The following is a 17,923-nucleotide window of genomic DNA, read 5'->3' on the forward strand; positions in this document are numbered from 1 at the left end:
CTGCCAGCTGCCTCTTGGCCATCATTTGCACATCCTGTCACAGGATGCTTGTGCATTTTCCTCCAACCCAGTCTCTTCCTTCCAGCCTTCCTCTCTGGTGCCCTGCCACCTAGTGCTTCCTCCACAGTCCTTGACAAGCACCAGGAATTGCCTCTACTTGCCAGTATACAGCTTTCCCCATGTTGCAGGAAGAGATAGGCTGTGACATATGTTTATTAAGAAGTATTTCACTAATTAGCTAATTTAGAAAAATTGTAATGCTTATTAAGAAATAATGATTATTTCCTGTATTTGAGAAGTGATATCCCTGAAGATATGTTCAGATGGCATGCTTAGCCATACATTTTTGCTATGGAAAATTCAGATTTTGGTTTAGAAAGGTATGCTTTGGTTTGATTTAGGTTTTTCAGCATAGAAGTGCTATGATATTTATATAAAATTTCCACAGGAAAGGTAATTTCTGCCTGCACCTTCAGAATGCCCCCCTAACTAGGAGGGAGGCTGTGTATGCCCATTATGAGTGTAGATACTGTTTTGATCCATCTGAGGACAGACAAATGCCCTAATTGTACTTCAGTCATGCTGCTGTTTGTTACAAAATCCTCAGGACTCTGGAGAAGCTGCTGACGTGATCATACTGTAACCCAGTTCTGGCTCAGTTTTCACTGGCTGGCAAAGTATTTAGAATCCTTGCATTAACCTGGCTTGCTTGGCTGGAATGATTTACTGAAGTCCCCAACTGTTGACATATCAGCTGATCTACTGCAAAAGACTATAGCCCAGATTTATTAACCTGTATTTTTTAGTGCATTTTTTAGAGCCTTTTCAAGGACTGATGCTGTCCAACAGTGAGCAATGGTGCACTTAGATACATTGAATTAGGTAACTGTTGACATAATTTTGGGTCTGCAGCCTGAAATACAGATCTTAGGGATTGTTGCAATTTTCATACCAGCCAAAACAGTTTGCACAGAAGTAGCAATATGACTTCAATTAAACAACAGTTTTTGTTACAAGTGAAGGAGGTGACAGAATGATAAATCTTATTGGATTTCAGTTGGAAGAACAGCCTTTGGTAATTCTTAACAGTTTTTCTTTGTATACAAAATCCACATAAAATACAATGCTCACTGCTAGCTGACTATTAAAATCTTACAAAGTGTAGATTTAGGAGGGTATTTTTTAATTCTAGGGAACAAAAAAAAAGGTTTCTCAATCACCTCTCCAAGGCTGTAAGCAGCAGTAATGTAATGCTTTAGCCAGGTCACTCACTGGTTTTAACTTTGGGCTTGCAAACAGCGAATAAGATGCACAGCATGGGCAGGCACAATCTGAGAGGATAAACAGGTTATCACAGCCACAGGAAAAAAGTCTTTCATGGAAGAGTATACTGTTCTTGCTTCATTTTAGAAGCCAGAATTTCTGTTTAGCATTTCTAGAAGCTCCAGAACAGAAAAGTCTAAGTGAGCACACTAGAAATTATTTTCTACCCTTGAGCTTTCACTCTAAACATGGAGACAGAGGGAAACCCTGGAGATCTGACAAAAGCACACACAATCAGGTAAAACAGCAGTGAAGTTTGGAGCGGGACCTATGCTGCTGGAAAGGATCTGACTGGATTTCAGGATAATTCAGGAAACACAGGAACGTGGCATGTGTTTTTCAACTAGTTAGTCTTTTTTCTGCATTTTAGTTACATAGAGGTAGTGAAGCCAAAATACTAAAGGGTTTTAAAGGGGTTGCTATTCTTTTTAAATTACATTGCAATGAGATAGAAAACTTATTTGAGGAGAGTGTGAAAAGAGATGCAAACTAAACAAATGTCAAAAATCACTGTTAATAGCTTAGTCTGTGAGGTTTCCTTCATCTTCCTCTGCACAAAGGTTTCAGTCTATGATTTCTGAGTATTAATTTTTTTTCTCTTCTTGTCTCTCACCATTTCTCCAGGCTGGGATTACAAAAAACACTTGTGTTCACTTTATTTATCAATTTTGCTGAAACACAGTTCTATTATTTTTATGGTAGCAGAGTTACCTATGTGGCAAGTTTGGTTCTACTGAGGACACATAGCTGACACTCTCAGCCTGGAAGGTAAAAATGGGTAGAGATGGTTTGGTTTTAAATAAGCAGCCTGTTCCATGCTAAACTTCATAGCTGACATAAAGAATGGCAAGTAAAAAGGGATCTACAATCAAGTTTCACCATCACATCAGATGATTTAATACTATCACACAGCCTCAGACTGCATTTTGTTCATCACTCATAAGATTTGGCATGATCCTTCCTGACCTGCTTGAGAGCAGGCTGAGACGATACCATACAGCTCCCATTTTGTTGCCAAAAGCTAAATCAGCCTCCTAAGGAGCAGGAATTCAGAACATGACTGTCAGTTCTGGCAAGACTTGAAGCTGCTAAAGACTTTGCAGGAAGGTGGTTTGGTACAGGTTGCAGTGCAGCTCCCTTCACACCTTGGAGCAGCACAGAAACCTGTGGCAGGATCTCACATAAAACTGCCTGCAAAGGCACAAAAAAGCCACCAAGTCCATAAGGATAAATCCCTAATGGGATAATATGATACTTGTGCAACACCACAGACTAGCCTTCCTCCCTCATTCCTGGAGTATACTTTAGGTCTCCCTGAAGGGTAGGGCGGGTTTGTAATTCACTGACTTTCCAGTCAAAACTTATTTTAAAGAAAGGAAATTTGGTCTCAGAGCCTAATAGAAACCACTATTTAAAATGCTTGTAGACTCCCCTTTAAATTTGTATCAGATGACCTCTTAATGTACTTCTCTCTCTCATGCCTTGGGTATAGAGAACAACTATCTTCCTCGGTGAAAACATAACAGAGATGCAGCCACAGACAAAATGTGCAAAGACCAGATTTTTATTTTCTTTAAATGAGAAGAGTATAGGCACCAGTATTCAATGAGGACAGCATGCAAGTATCTGCCTGTGAGTGATGTTTCCAAAGCATGCAAATAGCCTGCTGTGGAACAGAGCCTTGAACACTTGTCCTCCAACAGGAGATCCATCCTTCAACTTAACAGAGCCTCTTTCTGCATCTGAGGCACTGAAGTCCTAATTTAGTTCACTGTCTTTCAGACTCATCGCACCCAATATTACACAAAATAACTCAGCAAGACCTCCCTGCAGTATATTTAAGGACACAAGTGACACCAGACAGCTGATAACAGTCTATTTCAAATGAGAAACTTAAAATGAGTACAGGCAAAGTCTGGCACTGCTCATTACCTTATTGTGGTAACACAGCATAAGATGATGATAGTAGCAGCTCCTTGGGTTTTGGAAACTTAAAACTGTCTGCTGGCACTGCTAATGTAATTCACACTACAGGCTACCTCGAGGCTTGAAAATGCCAGCAGAACAGTTCCTGTCCTGGTGTCTGTCTTTGCAATGTGCACAGCGTCTGGAGCAGCAGCACTGAAACAAGGACGAGTGCTGAGGCTGCATCTCTCATCACCCCTTACCAAGAGCAAGCTGTGGAAGGGAGTTGTTTCTTTTGGACCATTAAACCACAGTTGCTGCAGTCACTTGCACTCTTTACAGCACTGCTTGGGTCCAATATGGAAAGGAAAGGTGAGAATGTCTTCCTAGCAATGTTCTGTGCTGAGATATACTGGCTCCCCTCTGGCACACAGAGAGGAAAACCTAAACAGAAGCTGTGGCATGGTTCTGGGATCAGTGAGCTCCTCATGCTGCAGCAGTGTTGTGTCCCAGTAGCCATTTGGCTGGTACCTGTGTGTCACTGGCAATCTGGGAAGAGAGAAAAGGGTTACATGATGAGCTATGGAAGGTCAGCAGCTTTTAGGCATCACCTGTTTGTACGTCAGCTGCCAGCACGGCGCCTAACAAGCCCCAGGAGTTACCTACAGAGCAAAAAAAGCCAACAAAAATGCAGGTTGCATCATCTCTGATGCCCCCAAGAAGGCACTATTGAAGATGGCAAGCGAAGAAACAAGTCACTGAGTTTCTGTTGTAATTGTCCTTTTAGTTTTGGGCTGTCACATGTGGGCAAAAAGAGGAACCACAAAATGTTGCAGTTCTACCAGGACCAGTGAGTAGCTCTTAGTTGCTTCCACCTATGGCTGCCTGAGGTTTCCCTCATGACACCCTCCATAAGAGCTCTCTGCATTTCACTGGCATTTGAAATGCAGTCCTCTACTCAAATAAATATTTTAGTCTGCCTAATGAGTCACCAAAAGGTTGAATTCTCACATAGGCAACAGATATCTCAACAGCAATGTTTTCTGGCAAAGAGATTAGGTATATATCTGTCATGGTCCAACACCTGCCAGCAGCTAAGTACCTAACAAAATGTTCTGCAGAATGTCTTGGCTTAGTTTAGACCTCTAGATAAATCTCACTTGTAATTTAGGCAAATATACTCAGGTAATTCTGCCACTATCAAAATAATAGACATATGTATTTTAGCAAAATTGATAAAGTGAACACACATTTTTTGTTTAATCCCAGCCTGAAGAAATGGTGGGAGACAAGACTCAGGTTTGGATCAACAACAGAACCTTTATTTAGAATTGCCATCCTAAAATTTAGTTTCTTGTTAGAAATGAAATTTTCACACCATCAGTTCATACATTCCAAGATACTTCTGTAAATTCAAGATGTCAAAACATTAGGAAATTATAGCATAAGTTATTCAAATTATTTTAAAATGAGTTGTGGTTTCCTATGAGCAGTTGGAATTCTTATAGAGTGCAGGGAAAAAAAAGATTCTTCCTAAATATCTCTAGATGTTCACAAGGCATTTCTTTTTTTTAACATAAAAACAGAATACACATGTCAATGTGGGGGATTGAGAAGTTTTTTGTTAGTAGGAGATTCAAAGTGAGTAATATATTCATTTAAAACACATGCTGATAAATATTCCATACTGTGATGCTGGATTGCTTAGTCTCTTTTGTTTTCCTTCCAGCCACGTGAGATGATGGACAATTTGTATAACACATAGTAAATGGAAGCAATATCCAGTATGGAGCGTTCTCTTGAGAAATCTGTGTTTATCAGCCATGGGAGTGTGTAGTTTTCATGACTTTGAAATAGTAAATAATGCACTGATTTTACAGTCTTTAAATATAGAAGCATTAGCAAGTCTCATTCTCTGAAGAGTCCTGAGAATTGCTCTGTTTCTCCTCTGTCAAGGGCTACAACTTAATCAGCTTTTGTTTAATTGAATAATTCTGTTATGGTAGAGAGTGTAAGCAATTGTTACACATGCTTGAATCTGCATCAACATGACGTAAATAAATCAGCGCGGTTGTGCTCATCGAAAAGACATTACTTCCACATAGCCCAAAGAGCAGCCAAATGCTAAAAACTGAAGTTCTGGTGCAACACATGGGGTAACATATGCACTCAGAGTAAAACAGGTGTCCTAGATGGGGATGGCAATGAGTAAATAATAGCTGATTTCAGTGCAGCAGGATTCAAAACCACAGACCTGGTAATCAGAGCTGCTTGTAATGGGAGGTTAGATTGAACCTGCTACAAGTTGCCAAAAATTAATTTTAAAAGGAGAAAAATAGAAGAAAAAGAAGGAAGCATAAGTAGTAACTGAAGGCAATGCCAAGGAGCTCACCTGCAGCCCATGGAAGCTGCTCAAAAGGAGAGGGGAACTCTTCCCATCAATACTGCATCTTAAGTCAAACACATGGGAAAGGGCCCAACTCAAGGCAGGAGTTATTCCCAAGGAAAGACATCCTTAGTGCCAACTTGCTGTTTCCAGGCTCCACACCACTGTGACTGATGTGTCCCAAGTGCATGTTCTCCCTCCATGTACTGGTGGAGCATTTCCTACAATGGCAGGCTGCAGCACAGAGGTCCTCCCTTAGCGAGTGAGGAGCAGGACAGAGGTGACAGCAGCAGCCTTAGCATGGCAGCTCACCCTGCAGAGGAGCCCAGCACCCTCAGGAACAGGAGCATGGAAGAACCATTGCAGAACAATAGAATAGTTTGACTTAAAGGGTTAAACGATGTAAGGAAGGGACTTTCAAGAACATCCAGTTTCAACCATTTTTCCATTGGCAGGGACACCTTCCACTTGGCAAAGTTGCTGAGGGCCCCATCCACCTTGGCATTGGACACTTCCAGGGATGGGGCATGGACAAGTGATGGCTGATATGCTTACATGTCCAAGGTTGGAGCCAGCCTGACACAGGATGGCTCCCGACACTAAATCCTGCAATTTGCTGCTGCTTCTCTGAGTCATCTGAGTAAATTGGAGACTACAGGGAGAACTTGTACCCCTTCTGTCTGATCTTAAACAACCAGCATCTGCAAAGGAAAGTGTAAGTGCTGCTCTGTGAGACCCTGATGTGCACTCGCTGCTACATCTGCTGCAATCCCATTTTGTGCTGGCCCCACTTTCTATTTACAGTGAGTCAGCAGTACACCTCCTCAGTTATCCCAAGTTGGATTACAGCAGCTCAGACACTTCAGGATGGATCAGTGCCCCCACTGCAACAGGGGCTGTTGCAAACCAGAACAAAAGGGGCTTACAAGCAGCAGACTAGCAGCTGCCAAAGTGAGCTAGCCCAGAGCCCTCACCAGCTCAAAGGGGTGGCCTTGGGCATCCTGCTCTGCACCAATAGGCTGAAGAAAACATTCCAGCTGGGAAATACAGTCAAGTACAGAAGCATCACAGAAGACTTAGAAGTGTATGGCCCCATGCCTAGCTGGGTGAATGGATAGGAGGAAGAATAAACTAAGAGTAGCAGAGAAAATAAACAGCACTAGGAAAGGCAGTGTTAAGAGGTGGTCTAGTGATGGGGCAGTGGGTCAGTTTAGTGAATTCTACAAAGCCATGCTCCTGACAATGGGAAGAGAAGTGTACTTTAAGTTTTTGAGAGGCAGATTTAAATGTATAAGTACTTCTCTCTGCTATGAAAGGGTGAGGGAAACCTGATTTTATGGATTGCCTTCATATGCATTACTGCTTGCTTTCCATGCACATAAATACTGATCACTTAAGCCAAGGGTCTCCTTCTCTGCTTTAAAAAACCAGAATAGTGTCACTGTAACTCCTGCAACTACTAAAATGGGTTCAGTACAGGACTGGGGGTGGTCCATAGGACAAGTCAAGAGATAAGGTGTGCAGATATGCTGAGGAATAGATACCTGGCTCTTGCCCTCAGTGGATAGCAAATCATAGAGAAGGAAATAAAAAAAGTAAAACAAATACTGCCACAAGGGTGTCCTTCTCTTTTCAGGTTAATTTTTTTTTCTCCAAAGCTTAAGCTCCTGAAATTTTTATATCACTTCTTATGCAGTTAAATTTCTTTCTGGTGCCAGTAACAGTTAAAATGCCCTGAAACATATCTTAAAATGCAACCTTAAGCAAAACTCAAGTTTCATTTGGGTTTTGACTGATAATATATTAACATTCAAATGTGTGTATTTATAACTCATTCTGTAAAGGGTTTCATAATAATACCTAAATGGTTTCAATTATCCAAGCTGAAATTATATTGCTTCAATATAATTTTATTTCAGTTATGTTTTGTTTCAATATAATTTGATTATTTCTGGAAATATAAATTTTCTGGGTGTTTTATGTGTGAAATTAGTAAGTAGAATAATTTCACTATCAGCCTCAGAGACTAATTAGTGAGTTTGAGTAAAGTAAACCAAGACCAAAAAGGTCTTTTTCACAAAGTTAAAGCTGAGAGAAGAAACTCTTTTTGTCAGTAGAGCTGTCAAGTCTCACATAGCCCTCTCAGCCTCCTACTTGTCTGGCCAAGGTATCTGTTCAAGCTGGATTTCCCACAGGTCACCTAACACAAGCAGATAGCACCCCAATGAGATAAGATTCAAGAATTAGGTCCATAGATTTTATACAGATAAGCAAATTAATTGTACTGTGAAGCAGCATGCTCACATCAGGATACTGTATGTGCAGGCAAAGCCTTATAAAAGATCTGATTGGGCAGAATAATTTCTGCATTCCTTTATTAAATTTATTTCAGCAAGCAGAATTCCCAGCAACTCCCATTAACAGCCTTTATCATGCAGAAAATTGGGGATTTGGTTTGGTCTCAGTAGCATTAGATAAGACCCAGTGTCACTGATGGCACTGCTTCCAGTCTGAGCAGAATTTAACTTCAAGTCAACTTAATTCTGAAAAACACTTATGAACCACAGAGCATCCTAGGCTTAGGCCTCTATCTAAAGGGGATTTATCAAAAGAGAAACCTTTAAAAGGTCTTTGATTCCAATTCACTATTGACAAGCAGTTGAGCAGATTTTTTGTCTCAGAAAAAGAAAAGTGAAACATCCCTTAAACTTTACAAGTGTTTTAGAAGCTCAGTCTGGTCACCTCTCTCCAACATATTTACTTGTCACTATTTAATGCTTATTCAGTATTATTTTTTTCTTACTCAACAGCATGAAAGCTGAACTAGGCACCCATCTGCAGATAATAAATGTTGGACTTCTGGCAAAGAGGGATATAAACTACTATCTCATACAGATGTTCATCCCTCTTTTTTACATTAAGAAACTGAAGGTTCAAAGGGTAGCACACAGCCAGGCAGCAGTTTGCCAGGCATTTTATTCCAAAGACAGAATTATCTAAGTGCTCTGTCCAGTTTAAAAACAGGATCTGTTTTTTCACCTCTGATCTAAGCACTGACACCTCACATCTTGCAACTTGGATAAAAAAATAACTTTAAATTTCTAAAAGAAGTTGTTCATTTTTTCAGCTGATCTTAAAAAGCACATATCTTATTATAAAATCAAAAGTCACAGTGGAAAAAAAAAACCCTTTGTGGGCATTCAATACTTAAAAATACTTATCTTTTAGGAATTAATTTTTCTTTCACGAGTCAGAAAAGTATGCTCTCATTTAATAGTCTCTTTTGGATTCTATTTAAAAGATTTGCTGCAGGTTTGGGCTGCAAGGTCAGTGACCAAAACCCATGGTTGGAAGCCAGCTTCAGAGGTGTTAAGCCTACACAGTGCTTGGATTTAAGCCCAGCTGGGAGTGCTTTTGAGAATAAAACTGTAGAATACAACTATACTAACTTGCTTAGGATTTATGGGGCTCCAGATGTGTCCTTCTGGTTCTGAGTAGCCACTTCCACAAAGAAAATATTTACCAACATTTCAATATTCCCCAGGACATGGCTTTTTCAACAGGAATACTTATTAAACTCATCTTCCATTCCCACAACTACTTTTAGTTCAAAGGCAATATGATGAGAAAAGAAGGGAAGATTTCCTAACAGAGAGAAATCCATAGTTTTCTCTGATTTCCAGAGTGCCATAGGAAAGCTTCTCTCCTGGCTAAGCCTGCAGCTTTGCAACTGGGGGTCATGCTGGCATGGCAAGGAGTGTGGACCAAAATACTTCAAGTTTGGTGCTTTTTTGTTGTTGTTGTTTGTGTGTGTTTTTTACATAAGCATTTATGAGGAGCAGCAGCAAGTGTTGCTAAATGTTTTAAACTGAGGGATTATTCCTTCTACCTGCATGCAAGGAAACAGTGTAGGACTTCTGCCTTGGTAGTACACTACACCAGAGAAACTGTGGCTAACAACAGCAGCAAAAAATCAAATGAAAAGAAAATGCTTCAAGAAGGTCAGTTTACTACTCACCCCCTACAACTTGCTGCTCCTAGTTAAAGGATCAGGCAGGATGAGTGCAGGGATCCTGCCTGAAGCTGTAACCTTTCCACTGGCTCTGCAGTGCCAGCTGACGAGACTGGCATCTTCCTGACATGAAATGTAGGTAAACAAGGAGGTGCCTCTGCTTTCTTCTGCATATGTAGAAAATACAAGATTATGGAAGGGGAAAACCAGCTGATTATATTAACAAATATAATTTTCATTTGTTTTACCACAGAGACATATGGCTCTTGTTTAGTTGCATCTGACCTGCAAAATATATAACATCTGGGAAAATCTGGCCCATCTGATGTTTAGTGCCTAACAGTGACCATGGCATTCATGCTGAGGTATTTACAGAACATTATTCCCATTGGCTCTGGCATCCTATTTATTGGAGTAGCTGGTTTAACAAACATCCAGTTAAAACCAGCCAAGACACAGGGAGCCCCCTCCCAAGTTTAGGAAAGTACTTATCATTGCAGTGCAATTCATCATTGAATAACCACACAAAATGTCACAATGGGTAGTATTTATTGCAAGTTCTCTCCAACCTCAATGTTGTACCAGTATTTCAATGACTCAAGTTACATTCAAATAAATTCAATGACAAAGCAGTAGATTGCATTTCTGCATTAACTACTAGTGCTTATAAAGAAAATTACTCAAGGAGAAAAAAACCCCAGCAAGTTAGAGACCAAAAAAAGGAAAAAAAATTGTAGGAAAAGAACAGCAAATGCAGGGATCATAAAGAGTGAATCAAACTGCATTCTGGATCTGAATTTCACAGTGTAATTTCCCTGCAGTAGTCATAAAGAAGGACAATTAATCTTCTTCAGCTCTATAAAGATTTTCTTTTCAGAAACTCTCTCCCTCTTGTTTTACATCATAAGTGTCTAATAATCGAATACATTTCAATTAATTTGAATAAAAAACAACAGGGAACAAAAAATCTTGGCTAAAGTAAAACACCAACAAAATTTAAGACTTATTTATTACTTCTTTTATATTCTCCACCACAAAGCTGAAAATATGTTATTATTTGAACAGAATTACAGAAGCTTATTTTGGCTTGGTTGTCATTAGAGACTAAATAGATGAATTTGGTAGATATTTGGTTTCAAGCACTATTCTGAATTGTCAAGATTAATCACAATGATACAACTTAAGTATATTTTTTAACTTAATGTCCCAAAACAAGTTACTCGACTCCCAAGATAAGTGAAAATAATTACCCTATCATTATAATAACCCTAAAACAGAATTCAGTTTAATTGGAACCTGTACACACTAAACCCCCAAATGTTTACGAGTGCAGGTTCACCATGCATTTGCTACACTCCAGTGCCATCTGTCTATAAAAAGATAATTAACATTTTCAATAAGAAGAAATACAGCATGTTGTAAAGTCTATTTGGTCCTAGGCTATTGAACCCACTTCAGTTCTAACAATGAATGATGCTGCTAATCCTTTTCTGAATTAGGAAAAAAACAAACAAAAAAACAAACAACCCCAAACTAAGGAACACTGTGTCTTCAGTAAATATTTGAAGCAAGATTTTCTGAAAAAAAAAAAAAAAAGAAATCATCCAGAAGGCCTTGACATAGAGATGCTCCCTGATGTGTCAACTCTTAAGTACTCTCCCAAAATAACCTTGTAGGCTTCCTCTAACAATTTAGCTGCCTTTTGAAGACCCCAGAGGAGCTGGGAATAGCTACTCTGGAATTTGCATTTAGAAGACCATGTGGGGACAGCCTTTTCAAAGTCCACAGCCTTCAGTGGAGGGACATAAAAATAAATGCTCTGCCAAGCACTGCAATACAAGGGATCTGACAGACCCCAGTGTGAGTACAAAGCAGGTTCATTAAATGCAGAGCCTTCCCTTTCCTCCTGCACAGTGGCTGGCTAGGGAAGGTTGTTTCCCTCCACTCCCTGTGAAAATTGTACAAATACAGCTCTTTTTTTTTTTTTTTTTCCAAAGTTCCATAACAAGTTTTAAACCAGTCTGATGTTAATTTAACCGAGGGCATCCTGGCCGATCTGCCTAAACGTGTATTCCCACACACCTTATGGGGAAGCAAGATAGACTTAATGCCACTACACTTTTTGCATGTGTGTGGAGGAGGAGCTACTTGATCACACACTTTTTTCTTTGAACTGCACACTTTTCCCTCCCACCCCGGAAGAAAGAAAAAAAAAAAAAAAGAAAACAAAAAAGAGGAGCTATTAAAATACAAAGTATCCCTTTTCAGTTGGAGGGGATAAAGAAAGAAAGACGTTTTCCCTGTGCCCGCCCGGCTCCCATCCCGCGGCTCTGTGGATGCGCGGGGCCGGGCGGCGGGCGGTCCCTTCCCGGCGCATCTGGCTCTCCAGCGGTGCCATCTGCTGGTGCCGCTGCCGCCAGGCTCCGCCGGGAACGCCACCCCCGTGCCGGAAGGGCAGCGGGAACAGCTCTGCTCGGGCCTCGGCCAGCAAAGGGCAAAGGCAGGAAACGTCGGCCCCGGCCAAAACTTGGCTTTAGAAAAGCGCTCTTGTCCCTTGTGTCCTCCTCAGGGCATTTTATAAAGACAATCCATTAGATAGAGAAAAAGAGAGGAAGATGAAAACAATGGAAAGTATTTAGTGCTAAACCTCATTTTCTTCCAAAAAACCAATTTCCATAAGTCAAGCAAAATAATTTTCTCATTAAGTATCTGCTAGGTCAAAGAAAGCACGTACTTCATAATAGTGTCTTAACAACTGCCACCATCTACCTGTTACAGACATGCAAGGAATGACCGTGTTGCAATCGTGGCTTGGAGTCACAAATGAGAGCAGCCGTAGGGATTAAGCAAGAAGAGGTGTCTTTAGGCAGTAATCAGAGAGGAGAAGGAAGGCAAAGGGGGAAATCTGAGGGTGCAGGCCCGGGGCAGGGGGTGAAGCAGGGCAGAAGGAAGTTCAACCAAGGCAGCAGTGTGCATTTGGGCACCAAATGTGTCTGGCAACAGCATTTGTGGCTGCTGAAGGGTCTGATTCTCTAAACCACAGCTCACTTGGCTTTGCAGTACGCATGCTCACACACACTGATGGTATGGGTTTTGAGCTAGGCATTTCGCCATTAAAATATTCAGTGATGTTCCCCTCAGATTTTGCTCTACTATTTTTCATCAGACTTTGAATAAGATTGTTTCCTGCAAAAAAGGAATTCACCATATCCACCCCTCTGACCTCAGCCCTACTGTACCTGTTTGTCTTCACCCTCACCAAGTTCACCAAGGATTGCAACAACTTTATCCCAAACTTGTCTGACCAGGTTCAGCATATTCTGTTGCTTCAGTTTTTTGCAAACTACCATCTGTTATCTTTGCTTTTTCTTGTTCCATTTCCAAGCTTTTCAACACATCTGAACTTACTGGCAGCAGACCAAGTGCTGACTTTGAGCAGATATCTCCAGCTGTAGGAAAAGTCCCATCTGCAGCTTCAGGCTGTCCCTTTGCCTCACTGATTTCTTCTTCTTTAGCTGCAATTGAGGCCTCAGCAGCATTTTCAGATGGTTTCTCATCAGCTACTGCTGTTGAAGCAAGTTTACAGCTTGCAGAAGTTGCTCCTATTTCACCCTTTGCTACATTGTTTGGGAGGTCTTCGCTGCTTGTTTCTCCCACATCTTCTGCCTGCATTTCTTGCTCTTTACTCTCTTCCCTGCTACTGGAGCCCACATTGATTGAACACTCACAGTAATAGTAACCAGATTCCTGCTTCTTCTTACGCATGGCACAGAGATCAATTCGACTGAAGCGCTCTGTGCCAAAGTGGCTGTCTTCGTATTCCTTATACAGGTCCATACAAATTTTCCTGAAGCCCTATTTTTTGAGAGAGCAATATGACATTATATGTATAATATATGTGCACAAATACACATGCACTTTAGGAAGGCATGTCAAGTATTATCTTAACAAAACCCAGTAAAGGAAACACCACCCCCTCCATCTCACCCTAATAAGGATCAGCATCAACTTCATGTGGTAGTATTTAAGTTGATACTGAGAAAAGCCAGCCATTACAAATTAAAGTTATGGGAAGCTTGGCTTTTGCCAAATCCTTTATCTACCCTACCCTCCTCAAGAATAAAAAACACGCCAAATATACAAAATCAGTTTATCCTACTGTTAATCCACCTAATTTTAGATACTTCAGGCAAGTTCACTGCCACCATATATAATTATTCTGAATTAGCTTTATGAGGAATTGCTTGATTTCAGCTAGAGTTTACCTTGCTCAGTTTCATCTTAAAGCTGTCTTAACAGACTGAAAAGTTAACCCTTCTCCTTGGTGCTCATTCTCCACAACAGTAATTAAATTGTATGCTAAAGACTGGTTAGAAATAGAGTTCATGCACCTTCATCCCTGTGAGCAAAGTAATACTCAAAAGAAATTTAACTCAGTGAATTATTGGGAAAACAAGCTCATTCTAGCAAGCCAGAAAAGAAAAAGAAAACCTCAGCAGCTCTTAGCTACCAAGCACTGTCAGTATCTCAATTGCTAAATGCTGCAACAGTCATGACACACAACTGAAAGGGTACACTCCTAGAGATGTGTTTTTAAACACTGACACTTTCTTTTCAGACTAAGAAAAGTTACTTCTATTGCCATAACCAGAGCACATGCTTAGAAATCATTGCAATGTATGACTGCCAAGACCAAAAGTCAGCAGCTCCTCAGAGTGATTTCTTTGCTCTTCTCCCCCTCAACAAGTTTGTGCACAGCAGCACTAGCTGCCCTGTACAGGTGTCACTGGGGATGGGTGAGAAACCCAACAATTCCATGGTTCCCAGGCCTTTAATTTAGACAGCAACAGGCTGCCAATTTATACGAGGGGCTCCCACAAAGCATTTAGCTGTAGCAAACCACATATGCTAGGGGCACGTATGGAGATGTAATGAAGGACAGATGAATCATTAAACAACAGAGAATAGTCTCCACCTCTCCTAACCTAATGACTATGTGAGCTAAAAAGGCTCCAAGGAGCTCCTTGCAGCACATGGCCTCAAAGAATTCTCAATCAGTTTGTTCAGACCTGCTCCCAGACACCAGGGGAAGAAAAAAAAGAAAGCATTTTTACAAGACTTCTTCCTCATAATGACAGACTTATTAGCAGGTGGATATGTATGGTTCACAGCATGGAGGTTGTGGGAGGACAGCCAGAACAGCCAGTGTCACCTGGGAAGAGGCAGATACAAATAGCTTCACAGCCAAATACATCAAACCATCAGGCACTGCTAGGTGTTTAGTCTGAGGTGACTAAAACACTTGAAAGTTTAAATAAACCAACAGCACACTTTTTCTGTGCCCCAGAGATACCCATGTGTCAGTCAGAGGCAGGCTGTTCAGGAGCCAGGAGCTGCATGTCACCCAAATGCCAGGAGGTTCAAGTTCTGCTGAAATGCAGAGGCACACTGCGCATGGGCTCTTTCTGGGTAATCCGGGAGGATAATGGAAACTTGAGTAAGGTCACATCATTGAAGATAACTTATCAAGCAGCCAGAAGAGGACAGGATTAAGACTGCTCTTCCATTAAAAAGCTCCAAATATTTTAATACAACTATGTGACTTGTTAATACTTGTTAAATAACACATGCACTCTCACAACCCAGGGTAGACCACAGCTATTTCTACACCTGCACCAATAGAATCTACTTAAAACAGCACAAAAGGGAACAAGCAAACATTTTCCACTTTAGCACAGAGGCACTTGATCCACCGCTTTGCTCTGGCAGAGGTGAGATCAGGCAGTGCCCAGCACTAAAGGCTAACAGCCCACACTGTGTTGCCTGTGTGCTGGAGAAGGCTCTTACTACAAGCAATGAAGTGGATTCTCTTAAGAGGTGAACTGTTTCCTTTTGGCTCATTGGAAAGGTAGAGATCAAAACACCTGAAGAGCCCACATTTTTTATTTATGCCAGGGTCACACTCCCCATTTTGAACCTGATCTTCAAACAGCACATACTGCTCCTTTGGTAGCTTTTCAGAATAAAAGGCACACGATCCAAGATCTCTCCAGCCTCTTGAGATATTTAGACACACAACTAAAGCCAAAGATGCATAACTTCTCAAGGTGAAAGTTTACAGCTGTATCAGTTTTAAAGAGAAACAGCTCCTTTTTCCCCATAAAGGAGAACAAGGTCTGCAGCTAAACCACCAGTATCATCACATACCTATCATTAACAAACTGTGCTTGAGATGTAAAATATAAACTGCCTTAGCAGTTTATACCTCTTAAACTTCATATAAGAAGCACTTCAACTGTGTGAAACACTTAAACAGCACCCTTTCTATGAGGAAACAGTTATTTATGGTATAAAGAAAGTAATTACAGCCAGTAGATGGCATCATAATAACTTAAGTGATATTTTGTCTTATTCATACTTTGGCATCTTCTAGTGTTTAGGAAGGCTGATTTCTCTTCTGCACTATTTAGGAATGGCTTACTATAAAAGTAATCAGTTTCCTCCTTTTTATTTGTACTATATTTTGAAAGAAATGCAGTAAGTGGTCTTCGAGATTATGTCTTATGTCTAGAGTTGAGCCTTACTAACCTCAGGGAGATTTGTACATGGACTTACAGAGTTCACATGCCCCAAATAATCAACTCAATATATGGCCCTACTCCAGTTTCACAGCTCTGGTCTGTAAAATAATATTTTAGGAGCAATGATTTCATTGCAAAAACAAATTTGCACAGAAACAAGTAATGTTTTGTAAACAAGGGAAGAGCAGTGAGTATTGTCTAGCTGAAGTCCAGGAAATTTTTTGATACTGTTTCCTGTGAGATCTCCATAGAGAGGGCTGATGAATTATTAGCTGGCTGAACAGCGAGGTGGATTGAAAATTGGCTGAACAGCCAGTTCCCTATGGCAGTGATTGGTGGCACTACTTGGAGGCTGGTAACCAGAGATGCACGTAAGGGGCCAATACTGGGTCCAGAACTGTTTAGCATCTTCGTTAATCATCTAGATATTGGGGCAGAGTGCTCCCTCAGCAACACCACTAATAACAAACTGGGAGAAGTGCCTGAAACACTAGAGGGTACTGCCAACCAGAGGTATCTCAGTAGGCTGGAAAAATGGACTGGTAGGAACTTCACGAGGCTGAACAAGAAGGACAAAGGTCAGCCACGGGGGAAGAATGAACCAGGCACAAGTACTGGGTTACAGCTTACTGTGAAGAAGTTTTGCAGAAGAAGGACCTAGAGGTCCTGGTGGGCACCAGGTTGACCCTGAGCCAGCAGTGTGCCCTTGCAACAAAGGCAGCTAGCGGTATCCTGGACTGCATTAGGAGGAATGCTGCCAGCATATTGACAGAGATAATTCCCCTCTGCTCAGCACTGGTGAGGCCACACCAGGAACACTGCATCCACTTCTGGGCATACCGCTTGATATTCTAACATTCAAAGACCTATACACTTGCATATTTATATATATGTATGTACGCAATGAGATGGCATACATAAATCATGTTATGAGAGATTAAGCTATATTTAGTGCTAGAGATCAAAAGAGGAGAGCATGCAGGAAATTACAATTCTATTTTTTAATTTTAAATTTCATAGTAAGAGGAAGTGTGAAAATACTCCAGACAAGAGTCAACAGTAATTCCTACGTGCCTACTGTACAGGTTCTTTTGCATTAGACATTGCAGATGCCTCTGCTCATGAAAATCCCTATAGGCAGTATAAAAGAAAGAGCCTCCAGCACAGAACTATCAGTCCTAGCCAACTTTGATTTTATCCTGTATACAAAAGGCTAATATCAAGTCAATACAAAGTACTTGAACAAGGTCATTTTCTTCAGCTATTATAGCTTTTTCTGTTTTCCTTTCTGCATGCTCCTCTAGTGTTTCAGGTTTGCAATATATTGACCTCATAAATACAAGTATTATTCCTGGAAACAAGCAGGACAGTATTCCACTGGGAAATGAGCAATCTAATCAGAGTTGTTTTTTACTTTAATTGTTTGTGATAAATCCCATACAATGCTGCAGGAAAGGTTAGAAAAGCACATCACACATTGCTAGTATAAATCAAGGAACCAGCCTGACTACCAACCCGACATTAATCTTGTTCTGAGGTAAATATTAGTCAGAAGACAAATATTGCTCAGAAGCCACCCTGCCCTATGGAAATAGCTTGACATTGTTTTCGTGCAGATTTGACCAGCCACAATGGAAGGGAAGCAATCTGTACTCTACAAGAGAGCCATACAGAGTATTAACAACAGGCCTCATTTCTTCCAGTCAGATATGAACA

Source organism: Serinus canaria, chromosome 2, assembly GCF_022539315.1.
Source record: "Serinus canaria isolate serCan28SL12 chromosome 2, serCan2020, whole genome shotgun sequence".
In the NCBI taxonomy this organism is placed as follows: Eukaryota; Metazoa; Chordata; class Aves; order Passeriformes; family Fringillidae; genus Serinus; species Serinus canaria.